Source organism: Euphorbia lathyris, chromosome 1 (assembly GCF_963576675.1).
Source record: "Euphorbia lathyris chromosome 1, ddEupLath1.1, whole genome shotgun sequence".
Taxonomy (NCBI): Eukaryota; Viridiplantae; Streptophyta; class Magnoliopsida; order Malpighiales; family Euphorbiaceae; genus Euphorbia; species Euphorbia lathyris.
In genome coordinates this window covers 10633633-10647516 of record NC_088910.1, presented here as the reverse complement: position 1 = coordinate 10647516, position 13884 = coordinate 10633633, and positions in this window count along the sequence as shown.

The following is a 13884-nucleotide window of genomic DNA, read 5'->3' as shown; positions in this document are numbered from 1 at the left end:
TAAATAAATAATCTCGCTTAATTAATATTTTTTTCTGGTCCCAATGATATGCATTTATAGAGGTTTTACTGTACTTTTCTAACTTATTAAACTCAACAAAGTTGTCAAGTTGCCATAGAAACATAACGGCAAGGCAAGATAATAGTCCCAATACGGGCTGAGATGTTCAACATCTGACTTGCAATAGAACAAAGCAACAATCACCAAGACTATCCAAATGTAGTCTCAATTCCATCAGTAAGATCATACATTGGCTACTAATGTTCAATAAGCACGATGGATTATTTTCTAGAGGAACCAATAGTAAATCACTAAATATTAAACATATCTAATTTCTTAAATCTATTGAGCATCTCAAAATTGGAGGATTAAATCCTAATCTGGCCCAATGAAATTAGAAAACCATTGAGCCGAAAAGATCATGCCTAAGTCTTGGAATATGAGGCACCAACGTTTGGCCAGACTTGCCACTTCTTTGACCCCTCATTACATTCTAAGAAGAAAATAGAAATCAGATTGAGAATAATATTATCAACCACAAAAGCAAAAGGGACATAAAAGAGGTGAAATCCGATGAAGAAGATTTGACAATCTAAAGATCAGTATCATAAAGGAATTGGACCAAAAGCTCCAGTGGTTGAAATACTAATTAATGAGAAAATAACAATGAATTGATAAGAAAGAACATATAATACATTTTCACCCATTGCATCTTGTATAAGAACAGTCTCAATATGCAACCCACCAACTTAAGATGCAACCCATACAAAAGAATAAACAAAACACAGTAAGGAAATCATAAAATCATTACCAAAGATGGAATCAGAGAGGATTAAAAGCTCATATGGACAACCATGTAGTAGAAATGGTAGAAATATTGCACACAACCAAGTGGAGCATATGTATTTTCATTTGCATTGAGGAAAAAAGAGAGAATAAGATAAAGAACCACATAATGCTCTCTTCATACTACATTCCGTTGGGTCCCTGAAATCTGAAATAGCTCATTAGAAATATCTTTCAATTAACTAATAAGAAAAGTAGCTTATTTTGAAAAATCCAGAGAAAAGGCATGACTATGCATAATGACAATGAAAATTAGGAAAATTAAAAAATGAAGATACATAGAGAATGGGTGAAAGGACATATCTAAACACAACATATAGTGAAAATACATCTTCAACAAAAATAGAAGGCAGTGACTGAAAAAGGAAAATAAAGTGAAAAAGAAATAAAAAGAACAATACCTTTGAAAAGAAAGCTTAGAGCAAAATGCCTTCGGTCCAAACCTAATTCCAACAGAAAAGAAAACAATTAAAAGAAATACCCATGAGAGAAGGGAGAGATAAAGAATGTGAGAAAAGAAATAAACCTTAAACGATTGAGTTGTCCCTCATTGATAGCAAATCTGTCACATAAGGATTAAGGAACACATGAACATCATATAGTTGAAAAGGAAAACCAACAATTAACAAAAAAAACAAAACAAAAAAAGATAACAAAAAAGGAAGTCACATTGACTTTATCCTTAAGATTTTTCCTCAACTTTATTCATTCTCTTCGAATATATGAGTCTAATGACAAAGTAATTTATGAACACTAAATTCAAAATCAAAACAATTGCTCATGAGCCCATCAAATAAGTCTGCATACATCTCAAATTCTAAGCATTTGACCTTCGCTCTCCAATTGTATAATGTGATATTATCATAAAATTCATGTTTACTCTGAATTTTTGCATCAAGCCTCTCAAAAACCTAAAAAATCATCATCGGATGCAAATTGAATCTAGAATGAACTCTGTAATCTCATCTGGAAAGCCACAAATCTACAGCTACAACCAGGCTCATTCTTCACCATATTGGGCAAATACACCAACTCCAGATTCAGTTTCAACTATTAAACAAAGTCACCCAAATGTTAAAGTCTTAGATAGTCTTTCTGGTTGGAGAATTAGTGTTAAAACCCTTACTTGGTATAACCCTAAGAATTCTAAACTGAACCCGGGATTTAAATAAGATAAAGATGGCTAGAGAGAGCCAATTTTTCCCTTAGGTACCGCCATTTAGGGTTTACCTGCTCTCAACTATCACCGATAAATCTCCTAAGCCTTTTTGTTGATTTCCATCGACACACTCTTTCCTATGTATACAACGTTGATCACGTCCTTCAATCAGCACCTGCTTAATTCTCCTTAGCCTCATGTATCGGGTTGTTGCTGCCAATCTCATATCAGCAAGATTCGAAAATACATCTTCGAGTGCATAATCAAGCAAAGGAAAATACAAAGGAGAAAGGAAGAGGCGGAAAGGGACCTGGGAGACGGAAGACAATCTTCCATAAATGTTCATTGCCCTGTTTAACATTCTTAAGAACTCCCTGCGAAACTGGAGCAGAATTAAAATTATCATCATACTGATATAGCATTTACAAAAACATAAAAATTGCAACTCTATAAACAAAATTGGAACAATGATAGATGAAAAATTCACTCACCAAGCATATGACCCCTAGGAGATGGGAAACAAATTGAATCTTAAGAGATGAGAAACAAATTGAATGAAAATCATCTTGTGCAGCTGTGGAAAGATAAAGTAAAACGTGCGGTTATGTGACAGAAACCGCTAAGCACATCATGAGAAGAAGAAACCGTAGGAAGGAGAAACTGTAATAGTGAGAAGAACTCTAGGGGAAATAGAAATTTGAAACGTTAATAAGGAAATAAGCAATTACTAACATAAAGACACCTCAGCAACTAATACTCTAAAAACATGACACATCATCCATTTTTCTACTGATTTAGTATATTGTATTGATTATTTTAGTTCATAAAAAAATATAAGTTATAAGAATTATAAGAATTATAAGAATAAGGATATAAGAGTAATTTGCATATAACATTACATTACTTTACCTTCAAATCAAACACAATTACATTATTAAACCATCACTTACCTTACCTTCTATCCAAACATAATAAATTATTTTATAAACCTCACTTACTTCACCTTACCTTACCATACTTTAATGATACCCCATCCAAATAAGGCCTAAATGTCGTCCCTTAATCACTAATCACTGCCCCCTTTGGACAATTATACCCTTCTCGTAATTTTCACCCAAAAATTAGAATCATCTCAAGTTATTTAGTTTTTCCAAAATTCGAACAAAAATTATCATGCCACCAAAACACGTGATGGGAAAAGGCACAATGGGTATCTGATAAGTTATTTTTATAAAAATATATTCAAAAACACGAGTTTCGTCTCCGGAGACAAAACTCGATGAAGATTGCCTGAACGGGTGCTGCACTTGTTCGGTACCTAGGGAAAATGGGTAAAGATCCCATTTTTCCTAAGGTAGAAACGGGTGCTCCACCCGTTTGGCCCTAGGAAAGAACGATGCGATGCACCCGTTTCTTCCTTAAGGAAAACGGGATGGCGCACCCATTTCTACCTTAGGGAAAACGGGATCGTCACCCGTTTTCCCTAGGTACACAACGGGTGCTGCACCTGTTCGGCCCTAGGACCGACTGGTGCGCCGCACCTATTTTGGCCTGGGCCAGGTGGTGTGAATCACCCGTCCATGCCAATTTTTGGTATATTTAATTTTTTTGAGAAAATTTTAATGTCAAGACGCTCGTAGGCGGACCCGAAATAGGAAAAACTTCGAAAACGTGGTATCGAAGCTTGGAAATAATATGTTGTTAATTTGTCATTATTCATGTAATAAGTAAATTTCAGATAGAGAAATTATTAGAGATTGGCTATGTAGTTAGTTGCTTTCCTTGTTAATTATCAGGCTGACATTATTGACGGTGGTTCTAGACACCGGTATGCATCCAGTCGTGCTGTTACTGCCTCCGCTCGGAGGATCCGGGCCGAGCAAAGATTGATGGGGGAACGCCCAGAGGGCACACTCTACACATGCTCAGCGTGTTGGACGTCAGCAGGAGGCTAATGATTCAGAGATGGATGTGGATGGCTCTATGCCTCTTTTGAGTGCTGATACTATCCCTGTACCGCCTGCAGTAGTGATGAGGGGTCAAGACATGCGTTTTTCTGCTACAGGATCGTCATCTGGTAAGAAATTTAAGTTATATATTTATTTTTGTATTAGTTTATTATGTGATTTACTTCTGATTCAAATGTAATTCGTGTAATATAATTTCAGGTAGCAGCAAACGCTCTAGGAGTGCTATATAGGACGACTGGGTGGTGAAGGCCCCGGTCCCCGTGGGTCTAGTTGATGGTTCTGTGATTCCGAGCTTCCTGGGACATATTGCATCTGTTATCTGGACCGGCAAGAGAGGGGCGTTCTTAGGTGCCATACCAGATCATTGTATTGCACGAGGCTGTTGACATGGTACCATGGTGCTTTTGAGGAGATCCAGTCGCGTATAGAGTCATCTGGGTTGGCACATCTTCCAGCTATCATGTATGGTCATATTGATGCATGTCTAATTTCTGCTTTTGTGGAGCGATGGCAGCCGAACACGTCATCATTTCACATGTCTTTCGGTGAGATGAGCATTCTGTTGCATGACGTGTGGCAGATTTTGCGTATCCCCGTAGATGGGGACATGGTGACCGTTGATCAGGGTCTGTTGGAGCTCCAGTCATGCGTCATGGACTTGTTCGGGCTGACTCGGGATGAGCTGCTGATTGGTCACTATGCATCCGGCATAGTACGGGCAGCTTTTGTCATGGAGATATGTCGAGGAGATTGGATTCCCGATACCCAGGCGAGAGCTTGGACGTGGCTGATGTTTGGTTCCACCTTGTTCATAGACAAGAGTGGCGACCGCATCCGACCTGTCTGCTTATTAGAGGTGTAGGACTCGGTAGATGGTGCGCCTAGATTCTTTTAGGGCTCGGCTGTACTAGCATATCTATATCGTCATTTAGGTATTGCTAATAGAGGAGACTGCGGGCAGATCATGGGTTGTCTGACTCTTCTTTAAGCATTTATTTATGAGTACTTCATGTGCTTCAGGCCTCATTGGGAGGGAGTGACAGTGGACCTCGACGTTCCTAAGGCTTCCATGTGGCCATCAATCGCGTTAGAGAAGACAGATGATCGGCTGAGATTATATCTATCCCGGATTGATAGATTGACAACTGATGAGGTATAATTTCCATTTAATTATAAAAACAGTGCAATTAAAATATTTTAATTTACTTGTATGTTAATTTAGTTGTATACATATGCAGGTGATGTGGATGCCATATGGACGCTGATGCCATTACCAGTACTCTGAGGATGACATACACCGGATGGATACGATACTGGGATATGATTGAGCCTTACATACCGGGGAGATACCTTCGTCAGCTGGGTTGTGTGCAGATCATTCCTATACCGATATTGAGGCATTCCAAAGCCATACGTCCCTGGTCTAGCTTCAGGTATTGGGTTGACGTGCCAGCTGTGATGGCGATAGATTATTGGGACTCATTTCCTGAGGCAGCATGTCTTACCTTATCTCAGTACATTTCGGCTCATACTCTGTCAGCCTGTCATGATCAGTACATGTATTGGTACATCCATCATTCACATCCTCGTCTCGTGCACGAGATTAGTGCACCCACACCGACTGTTCATACTCAATCGAACAGTGAGATTGTAAGTGATTATGATTTTAATCTACTAATTTACAAATATCAAATGTTATTTATTAAGTCTTTGTTTTTTCTTTTGTCAGTGGGTTAGTTGTTTATCTAACTGGGGCCAAAATGTGTTGGAAGCGCTGAGAAGGCATGATGAGGAGGAGGCGGCTCAGCACACATAGGAGTTGGAACAGATTATGGGTGCTTGGCATTTAGCCAAGTGATTTGGGACTGTATTATTTGTTATATTTATTATATTTGTACGGATTATATTTTACACTTCTGATTTAACATTTCTGAAACATTACTTATTTCTGATTTACTGAAACATTACTGAACATAACTGAAACATAACTGAAACATTACTGAACATTACTGAAATATTACTAAACTCAAACATTATTCACCTGTAACATTACTGAAACATTACTAAATATTACTGAACTCAAACATTACTGAAACATAACTGAAACATTATTGAAACATTACTGTAACATTACTGAAATATTACTGAAATATAACTGAAACATAAAGTCTAACAAATACATAATAACAATACAACTAATGTCCCCTAATGTTTGCCAATCTGTTCCACTATGCTCTCCGACCATCATACAAGCGCTCCCACCTTTCAACGCTATGATGATGAAAACGGTACCAGTATGACAATATAGGGGGTCCCAAAAAATTAGTAGCTAACTTTAAACGGATATAGTGTGGGTGGGATTCCCCTAAATGAGCTATAATTATCTCCCGTTCTAGTCTTGTAGCAGTTGAGGGGGCATACAATGGTAAGACAGTACCGGAAAAAATCAATGTCTGCCCACCCGCTTAACCGAAAAATATTACAACAACATTATACAATGTAGCAATCAGATACAAGTCGTCCTAAACAAGCATCCAATGTTCTTGGGTACAACCTGCACCGTCCCAACTAATCCTACTAATTGATAAATCAACCTCGTCAACATATACATTTTCATATAGTTCACGGTTAGCAATTATTTTATTTTTAATGCACTGCCTAACTACATGCCACCATTCTTCGCTGCCAAAAATAAAATCTGCAACGACACGGAACCCACAATTGCCATCACCTATCACATCGACATATGATTCGATGTAGGGCTTAATTATTCCGACTATTTTATCAGAATGTAAAAATCACAAATGTCAACCGTAGTTCCATCTGCAATGTTGAAATAAGATATTGTAAAACTCACAGAACTTATTTTTGTTAATGAACTAAATATTGCAAAACAAATAGAAAATAAAATTGAGTCTATCAAATAAAATTTACCAGTTGAGGCAACATTATGGACGTATGATGATGAGCTTCTTCTACCACAACTTCCACGTCTTGGAGACAAACTAGAAGAACGAGCACGTCCACGATGAGTGTCATTATACTCCTAGGCACTCGACATACATTTTGTAGATTTACTCCCCCTAGGTCATGCTTGAACATTAATTTTCACATTTGGTTTAGTATATTGCGCTTGATCCGGGTGCAGTTGATCATGGATAAGTAATGAAATATTTCGTATAAAGGATGGGCCGCCTTTAACGACCTCATCGACTAGAGAGTGAAAGTATCTCTGATCCTCTGTCTGATCATACACTGTACATTGTCATCAGTGTGGCCAGAACCAATGACAAGTGTTTTTCAAAATACATGGACACTCTCAATACTGATCGGATATTTAAGTTCATAAGCTTTTCTGAGCTCGCATGGACATGGGATCTGATGAGAGGTTCTCAACATATAACTGCAACGCACATTCACTTTATTACTCAAACCTCTCATATGCTCTAACTCATTACTGAGCAACTGCATACAGTGGTGGGACACATTGTAGACCAGGTAGGTCAGTGGAAATCCGGAGTACATGACTCCTTTACGAAGTCTTGACTGCTCAAGTATGTACCTGATAAGAAGAAAAACATACTATCAGTTAAAAATGTATATTCATAAATGCAAATTAATTAGCTATAGTAGAACAAATTGCAAATGCTAATACCTGATATTAGTTGCTTGAGATTATATTTGCTTGTGAACCTTCTGCCATACCGTATCGAGGGAGCCAGTGGCGGTATTTAGCCATTGCTTTAAACTCGCATGTTCACTCTCCACTCTACAAAAAGTTGTGTTGCCAAAATGTAGAAAAATCTTCGTCCAAGCAACAACAAACTTCTCCTTATGCACCAACCATGTCTCCTCAACGTAAGAGATAACATTTTGGTACCTACACATCGCATCCCTCATCTTGCTCAGATTTATCTCATATTCCGCAATGGTTGGGGATTGTATTATCGTTCTCCATCTTCCATTCTTGAATTTACCGGCATGTATCTTATCATTTCCCATTAGTATGTAGACTTTATCTTCTACATCCTTATTTATATGTCAGGTGCATAGCAAGTGTGCTGAAAGTGGAAAAACCTCTTCGATCGGCTTCAACAACCCCAACTCCTTATCACTCACAATAACAGTCAGGTTAAGATCAAACCTATCAAAATCCTTAGCCTCTCCATGACCCAACGATAGCTCCATTCAGTCTCGTCTTTAATTATCGCATACGTTATCTTAAAGTTGTTATTGCATGGAGTCATCCTAACAATTTCAACAAATGGCATTTTGTACTTGTTAGTTTTGTACATTGAATCAATGTCGATATACCAATAGTAGGCCTTGAATAAATCCACTGATTCTGGATGTGCTATAAACACATGCATTATCATACCAAACTCAGGATCAGCAAGGGTCTAATTAACATACATGTTCTCGATAGCAACATGGAGGAATTGACTAGCCAGGTCTCTACCTTCGAACCCATCCTTCCTTAACTTATCCCTGTAATTGTACATGTGTTTAATTGTTAGGTTGTCTTCTGGATTCTTTTCTTTAACTGCTGCCAATATAGCATACGACTTTGTTTGAGCCGAACTCATGTCACACACAATTATTTTAGATGCGGTACTGAGTCCGCTTATCTACCGATTTCCCTTTGCATAAACACGTAATGTATGATTGTGCATACCTGTTGACCCAGCCTTAGCCTATATCCCCCAACCAAAAAGGTTTGTATATTTAAAGGCTTTAATCTGAAATTTACAACGACATGCTTTAGTTTTACTTCTTCTTCTTAAAGCCTCTTCAGTAATTTTCATAACTCCTCTATAGCGTTCACCCCGTGAACATCTCAACAACTTCTGCTTTCCCCTATGTTTGTGCGAAGATATTATTAGCTCAAACTCATTTTGAATAGTAACATTTTTTGCCCATTCAACAACATCAGAACATGAAGGGAAAACGGTGTTCGTTATGAAACGGCGACTGTAATCAATCTCGTCCGCATACCAATCTTCTAACGGTTCCTGAATATATAAGAAATGCATAACAATTGTTAAAAAAGACGTTAAAAATTACAATTCAGACCCATTTTAAGGGGGGCGAGCAAGTCACCCGTTTGACCCTAAGTCTAAATGGACACCATATCCGTTCGGCCATAGGGTCAATGATGCTCGTAAAATATATAGCAATTAATAGGACAAGTGTATCCTATCGCAATAAGTAATATTGTGCTAAGCACGAGATCGAACCACAAAGACTATTTGTTATAATTAGTAAATCTACCTAGAGTGATCTAATTGTTTAGAGGGTTGAATAAATGTTTGAGTTTTGAATAATCAATTAAATGAATTGGAAGCAATAAAGATAACAAAATAGAGTGAACAATTGACAGGGTAGAATGTGAATTAATGGATGACACAATCTAGGCTGAGGAATCCTTTGATTAAATCCTATGTATGGGTTTTGGGAGTTCAGATTTATGTTTACCAGTGATTGACGATAATTGCCCTAATAAGAAAGACAAATGTGATCAAGATTTATCTAACCTATTCACATGCATTCAGGTGACGGCTTGATTAGGCATATACCCTAGGTCATGCAAAGCATTAGGTTCTTTGGCAACTAAGGCTAAAGCCGTAGCCTAGCCACAAAGCCGCACTCCTAGTGGTCTCTAGCGAGGTCAGGTTTAAACAGATTCAACATAGATAATTCCATGGTCAGGTTCTTATCTATCTATAATCCTATCTTTGTCAGGTTTATAGGCATTAGGCACAGTATATACATAAAGCAGGCTAGTTGATCCTCATCGAGTCTCATTCTAGAAATAATCCTATTCCTGACAATTTCAAGGCATTAAGCATGCATAGACTGATCAATCAAAGGCCCTAGATCCCTAATCATACATATTCATATAATCAATTTCATCCCCATCCCAAATTGGATGAGGATCAGTTCATAGACAAACCAATCATAGCAATAGGACAATAGGAATAATGGAAAAGGCTTCAATTAAATATAAAAGTAAAAGACAAGAGTGAGAGATAGAAATCCAAAACCCGCTTTGTCGATTTCGATTACAGAAATAGAAGATGAGGCGCTTCTCCCATCAATCGTTCTTGAAAGAAATAAAAACCGAAAATAAACCTAATCTAGAAAGCTGGAAAAGCTAAACTAAAAGCTAAATATAAATCTACATTATGACGGCTCTTAATGAATCTGTCTCCCCGAATAATGAAGATTAGCTCCTTATTTATAGAGTTAGGGAGAAGCCTTAATGTCTCTAGGGGCGAAATAGGCATTTACAAAGTATTTTAGTGGGCCCAGAGTCCAAATTTACGAATTTCAGCAAAAGGGAAGGCGCTGGTGCGCCTTCCCCCACCTCGTCTCATTGAGACAAGGCCTGTCTCAACGAGACAGCCTGTGTCTCGCCGAGACAGGTCCCATTTGGGGGATTAAACTCCGGTTTTTATCCTTTTGAGTCCCTGGGCTTCTGAAAGATGCTCTAATGGTCCCTAACGAATCCCAAAAGTGCTCCGATGGTCCCTGAATAGTCCGGTAATTCCCCAATGGGCTTTGGTCTGGTTCGAAAATGCACGAAAAGTCCCTAAAAATCCCTGAAAACACTGAAAATGCCAAAAATAAAGGAAATTGCTAATTTTAACTAAAAACCAACAAAACGATACTAGAATTAAATGGAAACATAGCGAAAGTTATATAAAACGATCCTAAAAACACTATATAAATGGGAGCTATCAGTCAAACGGGTGCGGTACCATGTTCGGCTGTGGGTTCCAACGGGTGGCACACTCGCCCATCCCACGGGAGAAACGGATGGCAAAACTCATATTAAAAAATATTAATGCACTGATTCCGCAAATTTAGTTAATTGTAGGATCGAAATATTACCTTGTGTTCGAATTCGTCCACTTCCAGAATGCTCAGATCCATTCTTTTAGAATTCCAATTTCTTGCTCGGGAGAGAGAGGATTTTAGGTTTTTGGATAGAAAAATGAAAAGGGCAGAAATGTCTAAGAGGGGGGTGGTATTTAGCAAAACCCTTCGTTTTATGAGAAAAAGTTTTTTTTGAGGGCAAATTGAAAATTGATCTTATATTCTTTTACTTGATTACCAAGAAAAAAAGAGTTAATGGATTGATTAGTAATATCAACTTAGTTTAAAATAAGTATTTTAAAAATCGGACTGGACATGCTAGTTTAACTGCAGGCTAGCGAACTAGCCATATATTAGTTCTGATTGGGTCAAAGTCATTAACTTGTTAAGAACCTATTACGGTTGGCAAGAGTTATTAAGGGTCTCAAGTCGTTTAAGCTAGACTTCGAATTCGAGTCCTAACGTATGTAGAAAATTTGAATTATAGAGGATCTACTTGAAATGCGTATGTTGAGATGGATGTGTGGTCGTACGAGAAAAGATCGGGTGAGTAATGAAATAATTAGGACAAAAGTAGGGTTTACTTCTATTGAGAATAAAATGAGGGAAAACCGACTAAGGTGGTTTGGCCATGTAAGACGAAGAGCGCTTGATGCACCGGTTAGGAGGACTGAAGAGTGGCAAAGGGATGTAATGGTGAGGGATAGGGAAAGACCTAAGCAAACTTGGAAGCTGGTGATCGAGAGTGATATGAGTTTATTGGGAATTGAGGAAAATATGGTAGTGGATAGGAGAGAGTGGAGGAAGAGAATTTGTGTCACGATTTTATATGATGGTTCATGTTAGCCGATCCCGAATCATTTCGGGACTAAGGCTTTGTTATTGTTGTTGTTATACTTGAAAGGTGTCTAACGAGTCTCGAACCGAAAAATTGAAAAATGTATAAAGAAAAATTTGTTAAGAATTGGGTTCAATGAAAAAGATTGGCTAAATTATTAAGAAATATGTGATTTATGTCTGTTGTATTGTTAAATTGTATATCGATTTAATTTTAATCTTTAATATTTGTATGAAATTAATTTCTTATTATATATATATATATATATATAGAAGAGGGCTCTTGTGAGAACTCTTTTTTAGGTGAGGACACTTTGTTATGTGAGAACACTCAAAACTACGTCGTTTTGAGTATAAAAATTAAATAAAACATGAAATATTACTAGTGGGATTCAAACCCATGCACTTCCAACTATACTCCATGCTGCTTACCACTAAGCCAATTGCTTTTCTTGTACATTATGTCGCGCGCTGCTAAATATACTATGGTCCTTGTATATTTTATTGTTTAATATTTGACGCATACACTTATTAATATCAAATAAATGTGCATAATAATAAATTATTAATAAAAAAAATGTGCATAATAATAAATTATTAATAGAATCCTACCAAAAAAATAAAAAGAAATTATTAATAAAAAAAAGAAATGTGCATAATAATGAATTATTAATAGAAAAAAAGAAATGTGCATAATAATGAATTATTAATAGAAAAATAAATCCAAGAACATGCTCCAATTTCTTATTTATTTAATTCCTCTATATTTTTGTAATTTATGTTTTAAAATGTTAAGGACGATGTTCTAAATATTGTTACATACATTGTAAACTTTATAATTTGTGTTCTAAAAATTAAGTATAATGTTTTTAAAAAAAATCAGTAAATATATGGACCATTTTTGCATTTGTTCTATAATATAATTTATAACTCATATTCTAAATAACATAACATATATTCTAAAGTTTATAGTTTGTGTTCTAAAAATTAAGTATAATGTTCTAAAAAAATCAGTAGATATCTGAATCATTTTTGCATTTGTTCTATAATATAATTTATAACTCATGTTCGAAAAAACATAACGCATGTTCTAAAAAATATAACGTATGTTCTAAAAAATATATCGTATGTTCTAAACTTCATAGTTCGTGTTTAAAAGTTAAAATATATGTTCTAACGTATGTTTTAAAAAATATATTTTCTTATATAAATAAAATATTAATATGAAATTTTATTAAATTATATAATATATTTTTACTTAAAAAATATTATATGGACATTTTTGCATTTGTTCTATAATATAATTTATAACTCATATTCTAAATAACATAACGTATGTTCTAAAGTTTATAGTTTGTGTTCTAAAAATTAAGTATAATGTTCTAAAAAAATCAGTAGATATCTGGATCATTTTTGCATTTGTTCTATAATATAATTTATAACCAATGTTCGAAAAAACATAACGTATGTTCTAAAAAATATGTCGTATGTTCTAAACTTCATAGTTCGTGTTTTAAAAGTTAAAATATATGTTCTAACGTATGTTTAAAAAAATATATTTTCTTATATAAATAAAATATTAATATGAAATTTTATTAAAATATATAGTATATTTTTATTTAAAAAATATAGTATTGGATTTTTTTTTAGCATCAGATGCACTTAATAATATATAAATAAGAATTGTATAATGAACAAACTAAAGCAAGCGTATTTTATTTAAAAATTATAGTATTAGATTTTTTTTAGCATCAGAAGCACTTAATAATATATAAATAAAAGAATTGTATAATGAACAAACTAAATCAAGTGTATTTTTATTTAAAAAATATAGTATTTGATTTTGTTTTAGTATCAGAGCCACTTAATAATATATAAATAAAAGAATTATTTAATAAGCAAACTAAATAAGTGGCTCAACAGTAGATGGCGCGTGCGTGTTGCTCCTTCTATGCTCTAGTCTTAGATATATATATATATATATAATTTAAAAAAAACGCTACTGTCTAGGGGGATCGAACCTGAGACCTTGCATCTATACTCCACATTACTTACCACTGAGTCAAATGTCTTTCTTGTGTACTATGTGTCGCGCTACTTAATATATTACGACCCTTTTAGCTTCCATTGTTTAATATTTGATGCATGCACTTATTAATATCAATTAAATGTGCATAATAATAAATTATTAAT